The sequence below is a fragment of the Odocoileus virginianus genome, chromosome 16 (assembly GCF_023699985.2).
Source record: "Odocoileus virginianus isolate 20LAN1187 ecotype Illinois chromosome 16, Ovbor_1.2, whole genome shotgun sequence".
Classification (NCBI taxonomy): Eukaryota; Metazoa; Chordata; class Mammalia; order Artiodactyla; family Cervidae; genus Odocoileus; species Odocoileus virginianus.
In genome coordinates this window covers 12,276,516-12,294,787 of record NC_069689.1, presented here as the reverse complement: position 1 = coordinate 12,294,787, position 18,272 = coordinate 12,276,516, and the positions used below count along the sequence as shown (strand labels likewise).

Here is an 18,272-nt window from a genome sequence, read left to right as displayed (position 1 = left end):
GCCATGAAGTGATGGGACCAGATGCCATGATCTTAGTTTTCTGAATGTTGAGTTTTAAGCCAGCTTTTTCACTCTCTTTTTTTCACTTTCATCAAAAGGTTCTTTAGTTCCTCTTTGCTTTCTGCCATAAGAGTGGTGTTATCTGCATATCTGAAGTTATTCACAGTTCTCCCAGCAATCTTGATTCCGACTTGTGCTTCATCCAGCCAGGCATTTTGCATGATGTACTCTGCATAGAAGCTAAATAAGCAGGTGACGACATACAGCTTTGATGTACTCCTTTTCCAATTTGGAGCCAGTCCATTGTTCCATGTAAGGTTCTAACTCTTGCTTCTTGATCTGCATATAGATTTCTTAGAAGACAGGTAAGGTGGTCTGGTATTCCCATCTCTTTAAGATTTTTCCACAGTTTGTTGAGATCCACACAGTCAAAGGCTGAAGCAGAAGTTTTTCTGGAATTATCTTGCTTTTTGATGATTCAATGGATGTTGGCAATTTGATCTCTGGTTCTTCTGCCTTTTCTAAATCCAGCTTGAACATCTGGAAGTTCTTGGTTCACATACTGTTGAAGCTTGGCTTGGAGAATTCTGAACATTACCTTGCTAGGGTGTGAGATGAGTGCAACTGTGTGGTAGTTTGAACATTCTTTGGCATTGCCTTTCTTTGGGATTGGAATGAAAACTGACCTTTTCCAGTCCCGTGGCCACTGCTGAGTTTTCCAAATTTGCTGGCATATTGAGTGCAGCACTTTCACAGCATCATCTTTCAGGATTTGAAAGAGCTCAGCTGAAATTCCATCACCTCCACTAGTTTTGTTCCCAGTGATGCTTCCTAAGACCCACTTGACTTCGAATTCCAGGATGTCTGGCTCTAGGTGAGTGATCACACCATCGTGGTTATCTGGGTCATGAAGATCTCTTTTGTACAGTTCTGTGTATTCTTGCCACCTCTTCTTAATTACTTTCTGCTTCTGTTAGGTCCATACCGTTTCTGTTCTTTATTCTGTCCATCTTTGCATGAAATGTTCACTTGGTATCTCTAATTTACTTGAAGAGATCTCTAGTCTTTCCCATTCTATTGTTTTCCTCCTTCTTTTCGTTGATCACTGAGGAAGGCTTTCTCATCTCTCATTGTTCTTCTTTTGAACTCTGCATTCAGATGGTATATCTTTCCTTCTCTCCTTTGCCTCTCGCTTCTCTTCTTTCCACAGCTATTTGTAAGGCCTCCTCAGACAACCATTTTGCCTTTTTGCATTTCTTTTTCTGGGGATGGTCTTGATCACTGCCTCCTGTACAATGTTACGAACCTCCATCCATAGTTCTTCAGGCACTCTATCAGATCTAAACCCTTGAATTTATTTGTCACTTCCACTGTGTAATCATACGGGATTTAATTTAGGTCATACCAGAATGGTCTGGTGGTTTTCCCTACTTTCTTCAATTTAAGTCTGAATTTGGCAATAAGGAGTTCATGATCTGAGTGACAGTCAGCTCTTGGTCTTGTTTTTGCTGACTGTATAGAGCTTCTCCACCTTTAGCTGCAAAGAATATAATCAATCTGATCTCAGTATTGACCATCTGGTGATGTCCATGTGTAGACTCTTCTCTTGTGTTGTTGGAAGAGGGTGTTTGCTATGACCAGTACATTCTCTTGACAAAACTGTTAGCCTTTGCCCTGCTACATTTTGTACTCCAAGGCCAAACTTGCCTGTTACTCCAGGTATCTCTTGACTTCCTACTTCTACATCCAGTTCCCTATGATGAAAAGGACATCTTTTTTGGTGTTAGTTCTAGAAGGTCTTATAGGTCTTCATAGAACCACTCAATTTCTGCTTCTTTGGCATTAGTGGTTGGGGCATAAACTTGGATTACTGTGATACTGAATTGTTTACCTTGGAAATGAACAGAGATCATTCTGTCATTTTTGAGATAGCACCCAAGTACTGCATTTCAGACTCTCTTGTTGACTATGAAAGCTACTCCATTTCTTCTAAGGGATTCTTGCCCACAGTAGTCGATATAACGGTCATCTGAATTAAATTTGTCCATTCCAGTCCATTTTAATTCACTGACTCCTAAAATGTCCATGCTCACTCTTGCCATTTCGCCTTTGACCACTTCCAATTTACCTTGATTCATGGACTTAACACTCAGCTTCCTGTGCAGTACTGGTCTTTACAGCATCAGACTTTACCTTCACCCCCCAGGCACATCCACAACTGGGCGTTGCTTCCACTCTGGCTCAGCCTCTTCATTCCTTCTGGAGCTATTTCTTTGCTATTCTAGTAGCATATTGGGCACGTACCAACCTGGGAAGTTCATCTTTCAGTGTCATATCTTTTTGCTCTTTCATAATGTTCATGGGGTTCTCAAGGCAAGAATGCTGAAGTGGTTTGCCATTCCCTTCTGCAGTGGACCACATTTTGTCAGAACTGTCTGCCATGACCCACCTGTCTTATAGGTGGCCCTATATGGCATGGCTCACACTTTCATTGAGTTAGACAAGGCTGTGATACATGTGATCAGTTTGGTTAGTTTTCTGTGATTGAGGTTTTCATTCTGTCTGGTCTCTGCTGGATAAGGTAAAGAGGCTTGTGGAAGCCTCCTGATGGAAGGTACCAGCTATGGTGCAAACTGGGTCTTGTTCTGATGGGCAGGGCCATGCTCAGTAAATCTTTAATCCAATTTTCTGCTGATGGGTTAGACAGGAGGAATCCTCCAGGTAGGCACTGTCAACTCACTCTTAATTAAGGAGAGTGTAGGGAGGTGCCTGTCCTTGTCCCAAGGCAAATCCCTGAGGTGCAAGAGCCTAGGTCTAGACCAGGTCTTAACCTGTGCTACCCAGAAGCCAGGCTGACAGTGACCTTGTCCAGGAAAGTCCTCCAGTCACCTGGCCCACTCTGTCAGGAGCTCCTCACCACTCAGTCCCCCTACACACAGACTCAGGGGCGTCCTCAAGCCTTAAGGGTACCTGAGGAACTCACATTTCAGGAGGGCGGTGGTTCTCTGTATCCAGTTCTATGGCCCAGTTCAGCGGTTCTTCCAAACTCTGCAGCCATCAATGTCTGGAAGATTCATTTGCCTCTGGATTCAATGTGGTTCGGCACCAACTCTTCTAGTATTTGTGTACAGACACCCTGACTAGAAGCACCGCAGAAGCAAATGAGAATTTCTTTTCACCCTAGAAAGTACCAGCCCTTCTTACCGCTGTAACCCCCTTTGGCTTGGCACCACCCACTGATCTACGAAAGCCTTTGGTGAAGGCACCTAAGTCTCAGCTCAAACCCCACCTACCAACAACCCCCTCCCCAGTCTGCACCCAGAGCCCAGCCCTGAGGCTCTGCGGCCTCACCCGCTGAGGTCGACTTCATTTACAGCTATCTTCATCCACTGGAGTGGGCTTCTATCCTGTAGCAAAAAAAACCCCACCCTTCCATTTTGAAATTATCTGTAGGGTCTAGTATGGTGTGACAGACACAGTTGAGGGTCAAATATTTGTTGAATGAAGGAAAATCTAATTTGAATGTACTAGTGTTATTTGTACACTTCCCAGGCGGCATTAGTCATAAAGATCTGCCTGCCGATGCAGGAGTTCAATCCCTGGGTTGCGGAGAGCCCCTGAAAGAGGTGATAGCAACCCACTCCAGTATTCTTGCCTAGGAAATCCCATGGCCAGACGGACCTGGCAGGTGACAGTCCATGGGGGTCCCCGAGTCAGACATGGTTGAGCAACTAAGCACGCATAATATTATCTGTGAGTGATTTATTTCCCATCACTATAGTAAAATTGTACAGCAATGAACGATTTTGATATATTCCCCCACCACTGACAGGACAGGAGCCAAAATGAGACATTTACTTAATATTTAACTACTACCTCTAAAAACTAGGATGACTCAAAGTCAAAATACAACTTTATACACATAAAGATATATAAAATTCACATTTAAAAGATGGCTTCCTTTGGGAATCCACAGTTTCTTATCAGAAAAGTTTTAAGATATTACATTTCATAGAAGAATCTCTCTGGTTTCTAGAAAGCAGCCAAGCAGAAAGAAGTTCATTTCCAACAGAAACGGAAAAGCAGTGACTCGCGCATGACTTCGAGCTCCGGGGACACTTGAGAGTGTCAGCACAGCACTGCTCTGGTCCCACCGTACCTGCCACAGCCCACTGAGGCCGACGGTAACCACTGTGATGTCAGGGGACTCACACACGGCTACGCCTTGGCCAAGAGCCCACAGCCATCAAGCAGTGGACCCACAGCTTCAACCTGTAGTCCTGTGTTAGGCCCAGCACATTTGCAATGAGACAAGCTCACCGGCATCTCCGTGCCAGGACCATACCGTCACGGCAGAAGATGACCAAGTGAGGGACAGTCAGGCCTGTGGCCTCGAGGACGAGGGGGTGGGCACCCAGGACAAAGCCTGGATAACTCCTTGAATGCGCGAGGAAAGTAAGGAAACAAAGAGGGGCGAGGAATAAAGTGCAGTTAAAGGAGAACAACTGGATGCTAAGATTCAGCCAGAGAAAAGTGTTAGAATCCAGTCTGGGTGGTCTCCTAAATTCAACCCCCTTCTGCCTTTCTTAGCTAACAAAGATGTCCCCAACACCAAGGATTTAAAATAACTACCTACCCTGTTCATTTATGATTCAAAAACTTGTTACACACCATGAATAATTTTCACTGTGAGTTCAGCCAAATTTGGGGCAGGATTCCAAGTTTTAGCAAATGAAAGAGCCAAATAGGTATCCTGAATATTCTTAATGTTCTCAGTGGGAAAAAACTACTGTTTAGTTTAATTCATCAACTTCCTACAAAGACTCAATATTTATCTTCAATATTTATTTCAAATATGTTTATTAGAAAAATTTAAATATGTGCTAAATTACATCTGTGTATACATACATAAAGTTAAATTCCAAATTCCAGTCAAAAGGTACAATACGAAATAAAAGATCTGTTTCCTCAAAGTTTAGATCAAAATCTGGTATAAATTACAAATTCTTATTGAATTATCTTAGGGGAAACAAATATATGGTTGGAAAAAGGACTTAATACCTAAAAGAAATTACTATGTTGAAAAGCAATACTGAATTGACAAGCAAATGGATTCTACAATAAACAGTTACTACAGTGACAGTCCTTCAAAGGAAGGGCCATCAATAAAAAGAAACAGCAAGCTAAGAGTTTTACACCTATCTACATTTCTCACCATCAAGATTTTTTAAAAATCTACAGAATCTTCCAAACCTGGCTCTTTGTAACACCATAAGCTATTCTGCAAGTCTATCAACAACCTCTCCACCTAAGAGGTAGAACAGACTTAGAAAACAGTAAAATAGATGGCATATTCAATTGTTATTTAAATTGCTAATATGCAAGTGGCACCTGTAATCAACACCCACCTCTGACCAATGAAGTGATTCTTGCACATATGATCTGCACAGGTGAGGAGACACATGAAGACAGAGCTTGCAGGGAACTCGGGTGAGGGGAGGTGGGAGTGGTCAGGGAGCGTGTCGGACACTTAACCCGTTTTTACAAAATCTAGTTCACACTTATTGAACAGACTGAGATAGAATTCAGCTGTGTGGGATTTTTTTTTTTTCCTGTCTCCCAAAAATTCTAAATGGAAAGACTGTAAATGTGCATTATTCTTGAGTTGCTTTCCACTAATTACAACTAGAATAAACATTTTTTATTACACTTACTTGGTAACTCACCCAGAAAACCTTTGCTCAAGCCCAGCATCTGCTTTTCAATACATCCTGCATCCTTCCTCTCAACTCTGCAGCTGGATCGACTAAGGGAGAGGATAGCCCTCAGGCTTTCTCCTACCTTGGGCTCACAGCTCTAAAGGTGTTTGAAGGGAGTGGGAACCCTGCATGATCTCTGAAGGAAGAAAAGAACCTCACTGAAATCCCTTGCAAGCCATTAGGATCAGAGGACATTCTGAATTAAGTACACAAATTACAGGGTGGCAGCCTAGGCAAATAAAAGCGCTCCCAAATTGAAAAGTATTTACGCTCTCTCTGCTACAAAAACTGATGAGGTGTACATAGTCCTTGCATTGGCAGCATGTTAACTGAAATGTCAGGAACATCTCTCTTTGCACGGTTGCAGAATCTAGTAACACGGTCAAGTCACACTAACTTACCCCAGTCCAAGAGGCTAACAAGCACCCACCATTCCAATCTCTATCAAAGGAGGCATGTGTGTGTCACAACTCACAACCACCAAGAAGTCAAGGCAGGCAGACAGGTAAGACAGAGGAATTAATTTCAACTCAGTAGCTACACATATAGCAAGATGAAGGTAGACCTATAAGCTGTATGTAAGAAAAATTCCAATCTTTATACAGAACAAGCTGGGCTGTCAGATAGATAGATACACAAACACACAAACTTAAGATCTTTTTTAAAAAATACAGATATTTCTTGCTTCTACAATGTTTTTGCCATATTTCCATTAATACACATGATAATTTTAGAGATGCTAAAGTATCTTTGATTCACTTTTCAATACATAATAGGTGTACTTTTAAACTGCTGTTGAATTAAGTTACAAACTCAAATTAAAATGAGGCTTCTATTTAAAGAAAGTTGCTCCCCCCCAAAAAAAACCCTCTTTATAAAGCAAAGAACCACTCAGTATCATAAATAATCATTCCTTATTATACCTTTCTTAAAAAAAAAAAGAAAAATGCTAAAGGGTGAAGAAACAGCTAGCTGTAATCTGTCAAGAAGTTACTTTCAAACCACCCACACTCCTCCCGTAAGGATATTAGATTCTCGAACTATGGAATATCAGGTTTGGAAGAGACCTCTAGGTTTATCATCTGTGTTAACCCTCAGCACAGACATCTTTAAAATAATGACATCTAATGTTAAGTAGCAGGTATGGCTGTCAAAGTGCTTCGCAAACCACAGCCAAATTCAACTCAAGGAGATTTTACTAACACAGATGGTCCCCAACTTAAGATGGTTCGGCTTAGACTATTTCGACTTTAATACAGATGGTGCAAAAGCCATGGGCATTCAGGGGAGTCGTTGAATTCTGATCTGTCCCAGGCTAGTGACATGCAGTCCGATGCCCACTGGGGTCCTGAGCAGCGAGTCTCAGCTGCCGGCCAGCCAGTGGAGAACGAGGGCAAACCAGCAGCACACTTGCCACCGTTCTGAATCCAGACCACCATTCGGTTTTTCACTTTCAGTATAGTATTCAACAAATAGTATGAGATATTCAGCACATAAGTATAAAACAGGCTTGTGTTAGATGATTTCGCCAAACTGTAGGCTAATGTCAATGTTCTGCGCATGTCTAAGGTCGGCCAGGCTAAGATGTTTGGTATGTTAGGTGAACTAACTGCATTTTCAATGATATTTTCAAATGCTATCAGGATATAACCCCATCATAAGTTGAGGAAGATCAGTATAGACAAAACAGCCTTACTTTTCCACCAGCCAAGTGAACAAGTCAATTCACACTTGGATTCAGAGCATATTTCTTGAGTAATCTGAAAAGGAGGGATAAGTTAAGGCAGACTTTAGGATAACATGATAACCAACTAAACCCTTGGTTACATAAACTGATCTTCAGCTAGATCTGTGTGCTTTATTAAACAATAAATCCAAATGCAGTTTTAATCCAAATGCAATTATTCATGCTGTCATGTTGTTTGTTTCCAGGCTGTTGAAAGTGTGTGTGCCCTAGGGCAGGTTCCCACATGACCGCCTTCATCCTAACTGCACCATTCAGGCATTCTCTGTATCAGGAACTGAGGTAAACATTTTACACAGTAGATAAAGAAAGATACTATGCCCACTTTACAGATGAGAAACCTCAAGTTTAGCAATAGACAGATGGTAGCAGAGCCTCATCAGCACAGCTTGGTGTCCAACTTCACCGATGCCCAATAGTATTAACATGTGAGAGGTTAAAATTTTACTCTGGCTTGGTAATCAGTACCACTTCACCTCTCAAAATCTTAACTTTAGAGTTAAGACTTCATCTTCCATTGCCAGCCAAGAGTGTTTGGACTTATCTTGATTATTCAATTAACTTCTAACAATACTTGGAAAGGACTTGAATAAGAAAAAAACTTTTCAAAGCCTCAACTTTGGTATTTGAATTTTATAATCATTTGGAATCATTTTTCTTCCATTCAAATTTATTTCAGTTGAAAATTGTCAATAGCTGTGTTTGTACTTCTGATTTTATGGTCTGTTTATTTCTAAACCTAGAAGAAACTCCCAAAAGGAAATGGAGTCTACACAGCTAATCTCTGGCCTGAGTTACTGCAGGAATTTAACAATAGAAAGGATTGCTATTCTTGCCAATTCTGTTAATTGACCTTTTTCTCCATAAAACTATTAAGTGACTTAGAAAAAAGTCTCAACTCCTTCATAATTTAAAAAAAAAAATCATATTACTATTTTATTAGAAATTTGAGAATAAACATTAGGTAAATTATATTTGCAGATAAAAATATTTTACAATATCCAATTTTGTGAGTTGAAAAGTGAGATGACATAGGGAAATTCAGGATATAGAAGTCAATTTTGCCAAGTAAGGTGCACTTGTACAGGCAATAAAAGTGAAAATCAGGAAAATTCAAAAGCAAGGAATCCTTAAACTAATACCTGTAAGCACTTAAATATGACTCAGAATGAACTGATAGCCAAGATTAACACTTCTTCAATTGTAGCAAGAAAAAAAGATGCACAGGAAATCAAAATATTATTTCTGATAAATCAAAGGGCCCAAATATATTGCTTTTTAATTGAGAAAACTAAAGATAAAAAACCTCCCAGTGACAGATATTCATCAAACTGCATCAAGAAAGATATAGGATTACCAGTTACATTTCTAAAAACTACTGCAGATTAGTAATTTAAAAAAAAAAAAGGAGACTATGTAGTTTAAACATTTTAAGAGACTTGCAATGTCAAACTAGATTGACACCTTGTAAAAATAAAGCAGAGGAACCCTGAGCCAGGAGTTAAGATTTTTACTCATATTTTTACTAAAATTCCACAGGCCACAAACTAGGTACCTGGTTCCCATTGAATTCAATGATCATCTACTAGATATTTTCTGCAAGCAACCTAAGTCATGCTGTAGACCGCCTCTTCCAGCCATCCCCGTCTTTGTCATCTTCATAAGAGCAGCAAGTTCTAAGGAAAGGTTGTGACCAGTTATCAGAGCTCTTAGAACAAAACAGTTTTCCAGGGGCTGTTAGAATGGAAAACTTTCAGTACAACCTTCACAGCTCTCTCATTTTCCAATGGCTTCTAAAGCAAAGGTTTAATCATCATTCAAAATGTGGCCTAAATGTTCACCACATGGAAGAGCAGCTTAGTGTTAGTCTTCCTGACAATCTTATTGCACTCCTATTGACTGAATTGAACAGAAGTTTTCATGTCTACAGACATGCAGGCATAAATGTTTTCATCTTCGAGTCCAACATCATTCCTGTTCCAGGGATCACTGGAGAAGAAACCAGAAGCAGCAACTATTTTACTCATTCAAACTAGAGTTTCACTGCACACATTAACTTACAATTTTGAATACATATATATATATATGACAAAAGGCAGACAGGAAGGGGTAGTAGAAGGAAAACTGAGGTTGTTGAGGGCCCAATAAAAGTTGTTCTGTAGCTGTTTGAGAACTTGGCTTTGCACATCACTTTCCTAGGCCAGAGGAAAACTCCTCCTTAAAATGCTGGAACCTTTCCAAAATATCAATCACAACAGCCCCAGGGACTAATCTGGTAAGATGAGACTGAATGCATAGTAGCCCCAATAGACACAATGTATCATGGCTCAAGTAAGTCTTTCCAAATTTTAATGGTGGAGAAAAGCTGCTTTTATTTTTCTATATTCTCAAATTAAATGTATTCACTTCAAATAGTTAAAAAAAAAAAAAAAACAACTTCTCCTAAATAATTACTGGTTGCTTCAGTTTGGAAATAGTGGGGTCATTCTGCAGAAGAACAATGGGCAAGAGGTATCATTTGCACATGATAAAATCCACACTTCTGCCAGCTTGGACAAACCCATACAGCCTTTTAACTACACCCCAAGCAAGTTATGTTCGGATCCGTCGCTAAAGGGTTAAAACCCCGCAGAGGATGTTAAAAGCAAAAGTCACCTGTCAACGGACTTAAAAGCACTTTTGCTCCTGAAACATCACCTCCTGCATTTGGAAATGCAACACTACACTCCAAGTGATCCTAAACCTGTCAACACACAGCGAGGGCGAGCACTCCCCCCGTTCCCCCGCAGCAAGTGGCGCCCGACACACTAATCGGCTCCTTTCTGCACTCGCACCCCCACGCCCCCACCCCGGCGTAGACACACACACACACACACACACACACACACACACACACACACACACAGGGGAGGGGGGGTGCAGACTTGCATCGCCAGGCTGGAGTCACGAGGAAGAAGAGTTTGATACCCCGGAATGACAAACTCCAAAGCACTGAATTTTTCTTCCTAGTAGGGCACGGAGCGTGGGTAAGATGGCCAAGGGGCGCGTGGGAAGAGAGATGACCTATTTTCAACGACCGTTTTTATAACTAGAAAGTGAGGGAGAGAAGCGGGGCGGGGGGGGGGGGGGGGGCCTAGTCCCCAGCATCCCCGCGGGCGCCTGAGGTGTGGAGAGAGGAACACGAAAGCCACACAGCCCTCGCCCAGGCGGCGGGGTGACGACGGCAAGGAGGGAGGAGAGAGGAAGGAAGCGGGTGCGCGAGCCGGGCGCACGCAGGGCCGAGCCCACGGGCGCCAGAGGGACGGACCCCGGCCCCACCCGGTGGGCGCCGAGGGGACGGGCATTCCTGCACCTGCTGCAGCCGTCTCGGGGCGGGCGGAGCGGGGACCGGGGGATCTTGAGCGCCGGGAGGGGATGAATGCGCCCCCAGCCCCCGCCCCAGCCCCGGGCAGGACCGGAGAGTAAAAAGGCCGTGCGGCGCACGCCGACCTCGCTGGACTCCCGGCACCCAAGGCCCGACCCGCCGGGCCCCCAGGGCGCACACCGCCTCCCGCACTCTGGGCCCACAGAGGGGCCAGCGGGGTGCGGGCCTGACCACGGGCGAGGGCCGCCGGCCCGGGCGTGGGGCGGCCGCGCAGAGCTCCGGGGCGGGCGCGCTGGCGGTGGCGGAGGGCAGCGCGAGTCGGCTCCGCGGGCCGCGCGCTGAGGAGGGGCCGCCGCCGGCACTCACCTGCCCACTTTTGCCCCTTCGCGCGGCGGCGGCGGCGCCACACTCCGCCGGGACCCACAGGCCACCTCAACCAAGCCCCAGGCGGCGGCGGTGGCAGCGGCGGCCGGACGGGAGGGGGCGGGACGGCTGCCTCAGACAGCCCCGCCGCCGCGGCCCAACCCGGCTCCGCCCGCCCCCGGGCCCCGCCCTCGAGCCGCCACCGCCGCCGCCGCCCATTGGCCCGCGATTTCGACGCAGGGGGCGCATCGCCGCTCCACCACCCCCTGACCGTTCCGCGCCGGTTCCTCCCCAGCCATTGGACGGGCGAACTCCTGGGTCCGGAGCCGCCGGCTCGGCCCGCCAGCTTCCGTGCCATAATTGGCTAGGCTGAGCCCAGGCCCGAGCGTTGATTGGAGGACCGGCACTCCCCGCCTCCCCCGGGGCCCGCCTCTCGCGCTTCAGTTCCGTTAGCAGGTTCGGTTGCTCCAGAATTCCCTCTCCCCCCCACCCCCACCCCCCAGGGGGCGGGACCGACGGGATGGGCCCTCTAGCAGGCCCCTCCTCCCTCACGCCGCGACCGTCGACTCGATGGGCGGGGCCCGGAGGAGACTGGCGGCTCTTTCCTCGTTTGAGAGCGCTACGTTCTTCTCATTGGCTGACCGGCTTTCCTCCGGTCGCTCATTTGTCCGTCACAGACGCAGCGCGATGACGTACACCCCCGACATTCCACGTCCAAGATGGCCGCAGTCGGCAAGGAGAGACGTCGCTAAGGGGCTTACCTCAGGCGAGGGGTGAGTGAGCAACGGACTTCGGACAGCGCCACTTAAGTCCTGCGTACCTGGAGGTCGGGTTAGGGTATGGCCACCAGCCTCCAGCCTCTGGTGGAGTCTCTCTTCCTGGATTCCGATTTCCTCCGCTACCCCCCGGTGCGAATCAAAGTTAGCGGGCGATGGCGGGGCTGCGGCTTCCGAGAAGCGCTCGGGGAGAGGGTCTGAGGCGCAGGAGCGGGTCAGGGAACCTGGTTCGGACTCTAGAGTAGGTAGCAACCCACGAAGTGAAAGGCGCTTATGGTTCAGGGGGGTTCTGGAAAGTGGGGAGAAAGGGCAGGGGTCTTAGGCACTCCCACACACTCAGCGATATAAACGCAGACTACCCACATCTTTCCAGTCATTTCGCAGTGTGTCAGTCCCAGCCTTGGTAAAGCCTGAGTCCTTGCGTATTGTTCCACAGCTAGGATGCTCTGACTTCGGAGTTTGAAGATCGGTGCAAAGAAGGTGGGACTAGGAATGAGGAAAACGCACTTCCGCGATTATTAATCGTTTCGTTCTTCCGTTCACGTCGCGCTTACAGACCCTCTCCAGGGTTGTTTGGTTTGTTACTGGAGGGATTGTTGTTTAAAAGTTGAGGCGTTAAGTCCAGAGGGATCTCTCAGAGCTCTCAGATTACCCGCACAAAACATGGTCGTTAATGCTCCCGAAATTTGGCCTGCCAGTTAAAACGGAGCTTTCGCTAAGTTTTCTAACATTAGGAACGACTCAGAGCATTTAGTTGAAAGGGGCCTTTTTATGTTTTTAACGTAAACTTGATGATGCTTGGGTATCTCTAATTCGCTCGTTAAAGATACCTAGCACAATGCCTTGCAATCTTAGCGCTGATTAAAGTTTGTATGATGTTGTTAGAGTGAGAGCTGCACAAAGCTTTCTATCCTCAGCATCTAAAATACTGCCGGGATACTAACCTGTCCCTATTGCTTAATGAATGCGTGAAAGTGAAAGTCGTTCAGTCGTGTCCGACTCTTTGCAACCCCCCAGACTATACAGTCCGTGGAATTCTCCAGGCCAGGATACTGGAGTGGGTAGCCTTTCCCTTCTCCAGGGAATCTTCCCAACCTCGGTATCAAACCCAGGTCTCCAACATTGCAGGCAGATTCTTTACCAGCTGAGCTACGAGGGAAGCCCAAGAATATTGGAGTGGGTAGCCTATCCCTTCTCCAGCGGATCTTCCCGACCCAGGAATCAAACCGGTGTTTCCTGCATTGCAGATGGATTCTTTACCAACTGAGCTATCAGGGAATGAATGCATGGATGATGATAATAGTGGCGATAATCATAGATATTTGATTGGTTAAGAATCTTAGTGTTCTTAGATGCCTGCTTGTTGACTGTGAATATAATAGTTATCCAAGATTCTTTTAGTTTATTTGGAATGACTACCATTGGTGTGTAATTTTAACTGTTGTCTCACTTCTATTATCTTGTGATGCATTGTTGAAAAATATTAGTTGATTCTTGCATAAAAGCATGTTAAACATTTGTTCCATTTTATGGAACTTAGTTTGCGCCAACAAGCAATAAACATTCTAATTGTTAATGAGATCGTTGTGTCTTAGGTGTCATTTCTAAAATTGAATATCACAAAGAAAAGATGGTCATAGTTTGGCCTACAAAATAAATTGCTCTTTTGGCCTACAAAATAAATTGCTCTTTTCAGGAGATTATATTTGAAAGCAATGAGTTTGCTAGGAATAGAGAAGAAAAAATGTTTTCAGTTTTCTTTAAAACTAGGTCAAGACAAAACCAGGAAGGATTAAGGTCAAGGGAATAGAGATTATAAAGAATACTTAATTGGATTAAATCTAATTCATATTTTCAGGATCAAATAAAAAATATGCCAAAATACTTACAGATAAGATTGTGAAATCATTGTTCATAACACTTGAGGTATCTTAAAAGTGCAGTTAATGATAGAAGACTGGAGTCTGGTAAATGTGTCAGTTTTTGCAGAGAACAGTTGAATGGCTTTGGATGCTAGAGCCAGTTGTTCAGTGCCTTAGTCATGTCCGACTCTTTTCCACTCCTTGGACTGCAGCACACAGGACAGGCTTCCCTGTCCTTCACCATCTCCTGCAGGCTGTTCCAACTCATGTCTGTTGAGTCAGTGATGCCACCCAACCATCTCATCCTCTGTCATCCCCTTCTCTTCTAGCCTTCAATCTTCCCAGCATCAGGGTATTTTCCAATGAGTCAGCTCTTCATGTGAGGTGACCGAAGTATTAGGACTTCAGCTTCAGCATCAGTCCTTCCAATGAATATTCAGGACTGATTTCCTTTAGGATGGACTGGTTGGATCTCCTTGCAGTCCAAGGGAGTCTCAAGAGTCTTCTCCAACACCACAGTTCAAAAGCATCAATTCTTTGGCTCAGCCTTCTTTATGGTCCAACATTCACATCCTTATGTGACTACTAGAAAAACCATAGCTTTGACTACATGGACCTTTCCTGGCAAAGTAATGTCTCTGCTTTTTAATACTCCACATAGGTTTCTCTCAGCTTTTCTTCCGAGGAACATCTTTTAATTTCATGGCTACGGTCACCATCTGCAGTGATTTTGGAGCCCAAGAAATTAAAGCCTGTCATTGTTTCCATTGTTTCCCCATCTATTTGTCATGAAGTGATGGGACCAAATGCCGCGATCTTTGTTTTTTAAATGCTGAGTTTTAAGCCAGCTTTTTCACTCTCCCCTTTCACCTTCATCATCAGGTTCTTTAGTTCCTCTTTGCTTTCTGCCATAAGGGTGGCATCATCTGCATATCTGAGGTTACTGATGTTTCTCCCAACAGTCTTGATTCCAACTTGTGCTTCATCCAGCCAGGCATTTTGCATGATATACTCGGCCTAGAAGTTAAATAAGCAGGGTGACAATGTACAACCTTGATGTATTCCTTTCCCAATTTGGAACCAGTCTGTTGTTCCATGTAAGATTCTAACTGTTGCTTCTTAACCTGCATACAGATTTCCAGGAGGCAGGCAAGGGGGTCTGGTATTTCCATCACTTTAAGAATTTTTCACATTTTGTTGTGATCCACTCAGTCAAAGGATTTAGCGTAGTCAGTGAAGCAGAAGTAGATGTTTTTCTGGAATTCTCTTGCTTTTTCTATGGTTCAACGGACGTTGGCAATTTGATCTCTGGTTCCTCTGCCTTTTCTAAATACAACTTGAACATCCAGAAGTTCTCGGTTCACATACTGTTGAAATCTAGCTTGAAGGATTTTGAGCATTAGTTTACTAGCATGTGAAATGAGTGCAATTGAGTGGTCGTTTGAGCATTCTTTGGCATTGCCTTTCTTTGGGATCAGAATGAAAACTGACCTTTTCCAGTCCCGTGGCCACTGCTGAGTTTTCCAAATTTGCTGGCATATTGAGTGCAGCACTTTCACAGCATCATCTTTCAGGATTTGAAAGAGCTCAGCTGGAATTCCATCACCTCCACTAGTTTTGTTCCCAGTGATGCTTCCTAAGGCCCACCTGACTTCGAATTCCAGGATGTCTGGCTCTAAGTGAGTGATCACACCATCGTGGTTATCTGGGTCATGAAGATCTCTTTTGTATAGTTCTTCTGTGTATTCTTGCCACCTCTTCTTAATTACTTTCTGCTTCTGTTAGGTCCATATTGTTTCTGTCCTTTATTCTGTCCATCTTTGCATGAAATGTTCACTTGGTATCTCTAATTTACTTGAAGAGATCTCTAGTCTTTCCCATTCTATTGCTTTCCTCTATGTTTTCGCATTGATTACTTAGGAAGGCTTTCTTAACTCTCCTTGTTCTTTTGAACTCTGCATTCAGATGGGTATATCTTTCTTTTTCTCCTTTGCCTTTCGCTTCTCTTATTTTCTCAGCCATTTGTAAGACCTCCTCAGACAACCATTTTGCATTTCTTTTTCTTGGGGATGGTTTTGATCACTGCCTCCTGTACAATGTTACAAACCTCCATCCATAGTTCTTCAGGCACTCTATCAGATCTAATCCCTTGAATTTATTTGTCACTTCCACTATGTAATCATGGGATTTAATTTAGGTCATACCAGAATGGTCTGATGGTTTTCCCTACTTTCTTCAATTTAAGTCTGAATTTGGCAATAAGGAGTTCATGATCTGAGCAACAGTCAGCTCCTGGTCTTGTTTTTGCTGTGTAGAGCTTCTCCACCTTTAGCTGCAAAGAATATAATCAATCTGATCTCAGTATTGACCATCTGGTGATATCCATGTGTAGACTCTTCTCGTGTTGTTGGCAGAGGGTTTTTGCTATGACCAGTGCGTTTTCTTGGCAAAACTCTGTTAGCCTTTGCCCTGCTTCATTTTGTACTTCAAGGCCAAACTTGCCTGTTACTCCAGGTATCTCTTGACTTCCTACTTTTGCATTCTGGTCTCCTATGATGAAAAGGATATCTTTTTTTGGTGTTAGTTCTAGAAGGTCTTGTAGGTCTTCGTTGAACTGTTCAAATTCTGCTTCTTTGGCATTAGTGGTTGGGGCATAAACTTGGATTGCTGTGATACTGAATGGTTTACCTTGGAAACGAACAGAGATCATTCTGTTGTTTTTGAAATGGCACCCAAATACTGCATTTCAGACTCTCTTGTTGACTGTGAGAGTTAGTCCATTTCTTCTAACGGATTCTTGCCCACAGTAGTCAATATAATGGTCATCTGAATTAAATTTGCCCGTTCCGGTCCATTTTAGTTCACTGACTCCTAAAATGTTGATGTTCACTCTTGCCATCTCCTGTTTGACCACTTCCAATTTACCTTGATTCATGGACTTAACATTCCAGGTTCCTATGCAGTACTGTTCTTTACAGCATCAGACTTGACTTTCATCAGCAGACGTACCCACAGCTGGGCGCTGTTCCACTCTGGCTCAGCCTCTTCATTCCTTCTGGAGCTGTTGCTTTGCTCTTCTCCAGTAGCATGTTGGGCATGTACTGACCTGAGGAATTCATCTGTCAGTGAATTTTTTCAGAATTCATCTTTTACCTTTTCATACTGTTCATGTGGTTCTCAAGGCAAGAATGCTGAAATGGTTTGCCATTTCCCTTCTGCAGTGGACCACATTTCGTCAGAACTCTGCCATGACCCATCTGTCTTAGGTGGCCCTGCAAGGCATGGGTCCTACATGGGACATGCTCAGTATGTCTTTACTCCAATTTTCTGCTGATGGATGTGCCTGTATTCCCTCCCTGTAGTTTGGCCTGAGGTCAAACTGTGGTAGCAGTAATTGCATTAATGGAAACCTCCTTCAAAAGGACTTAGGCCAGCACCCTGCAGCTCCCAAGACTTGTATTCAGTGGCCCTGACTGTCGACCCACGCGTCTGCCGGGGACTCCTGGGCACTCACAGGCAAGTTTGACTCAGTCTCTGTGGGGTCACTGCTCCTTTCTCCTGGGTCCTAGTGCGCACAAGGTTTTGTTTGTGCCCAAGATTCTGTTTACCCAGTCCTGTGGAAGCTCTGTATTCAAATCCCACTGGCCTTCAAAGTCAAATTCCCTGGGGGTTCTCAGTCCCTTTGCCAGATCCCCAAGTGGGGAAATCTCCTGGGCCCTAGAACTTTTGCAACAGTGCAAGAACTTCTTTGGCATAATTGTGTTCCAGTTTGTGGGTCGTCTGCTCAGCAGCTCTATGGTGGGGCTAATGGCAACCTCCTCCAAGAGGACTTATGCCACACGCTACTTCTCCCAGGTCTGCTGCAGCCAGAGCCCTGTCCCCGCGACATCCCCTGCTAATCCATGCCTCCGCAGGAGACACTCACACACTCAAACACAGGTCGGCTCAGTCTTTTGTGGGGCCCCTGGGTCCTGGTGCACACAGGGTTCTGCTTGTGCCCTCTAAGTGTTTATGGCGAGTATGAGGTTTGATTCTAAACACGGTTTTGCCCCTCCTGCCATCTTGTTGGGGCTTCTCCTTTGCCCCTGATGCAGAGTATCTTTTTTTGGTGTGATCCAGCATTCTCCTGTCAGTGGTTGTTCAGCAGCTAGTTGCAGATTTTGGTGTTCTTGCAGGAGAAGCTGAGCACACACCCTTCTAGTCCACCATCGAAGTCATACTCCAGAGCTTATTACTAATCGATATGAGGATCTTTAGGATGAGCAAAAGAGTTTCTCAGTATTGGGAAAGGAGGCTCATAGCCTCAAACTGGCAGAGCTTCCATTAAAAAAAAAAGCTAGTAACACAAATTATATTTCCTTTTGTTATAAGTTTACTACACTGCTGAGGGATAATTTCCTAAGG

General features: G+C 44.5%; 2 protein-coding genes across 3 annotated transcripts in view; one reads left to right on the top strand and one right to left on the bottom strand.

The window, feature by feature from the left end:
- Window positions 1–11,428, bottom strand: part of SETD3 (SET domain containing 3, actin N3(tau)-histidine methyltransferase) — a 76,453-nt gene extending 65,025 nt beyond the window's left edge. The window contains exon 1 of the mRNA XM_020899103.2: window positions 11,234–11,428. The gene's annotated coding sequence lies outside the window, so the exon portion shown is untranslated. The remainder of the gene's footprint in view (window positions 1–11,233) is intronic.
- Window positions 11,429–11,907: 479 nt separating this feature from the next.
- Window positions 11,908–18,272, top strand: part of CCNK (cyclin K) — a 29,192-nt gene continuing 22,827 nt past the window's right edge. Inside the window, exon 1 of one of the 2 annotated variants that reach the window (XM_070477854.1) lies at window positions 11,908–12,003. The gene's annotated coding sequence lies outside the window, so the exon portion shown is untranslated. The other variant, XM_070477855.1, reaches the window with a different exon arrangement.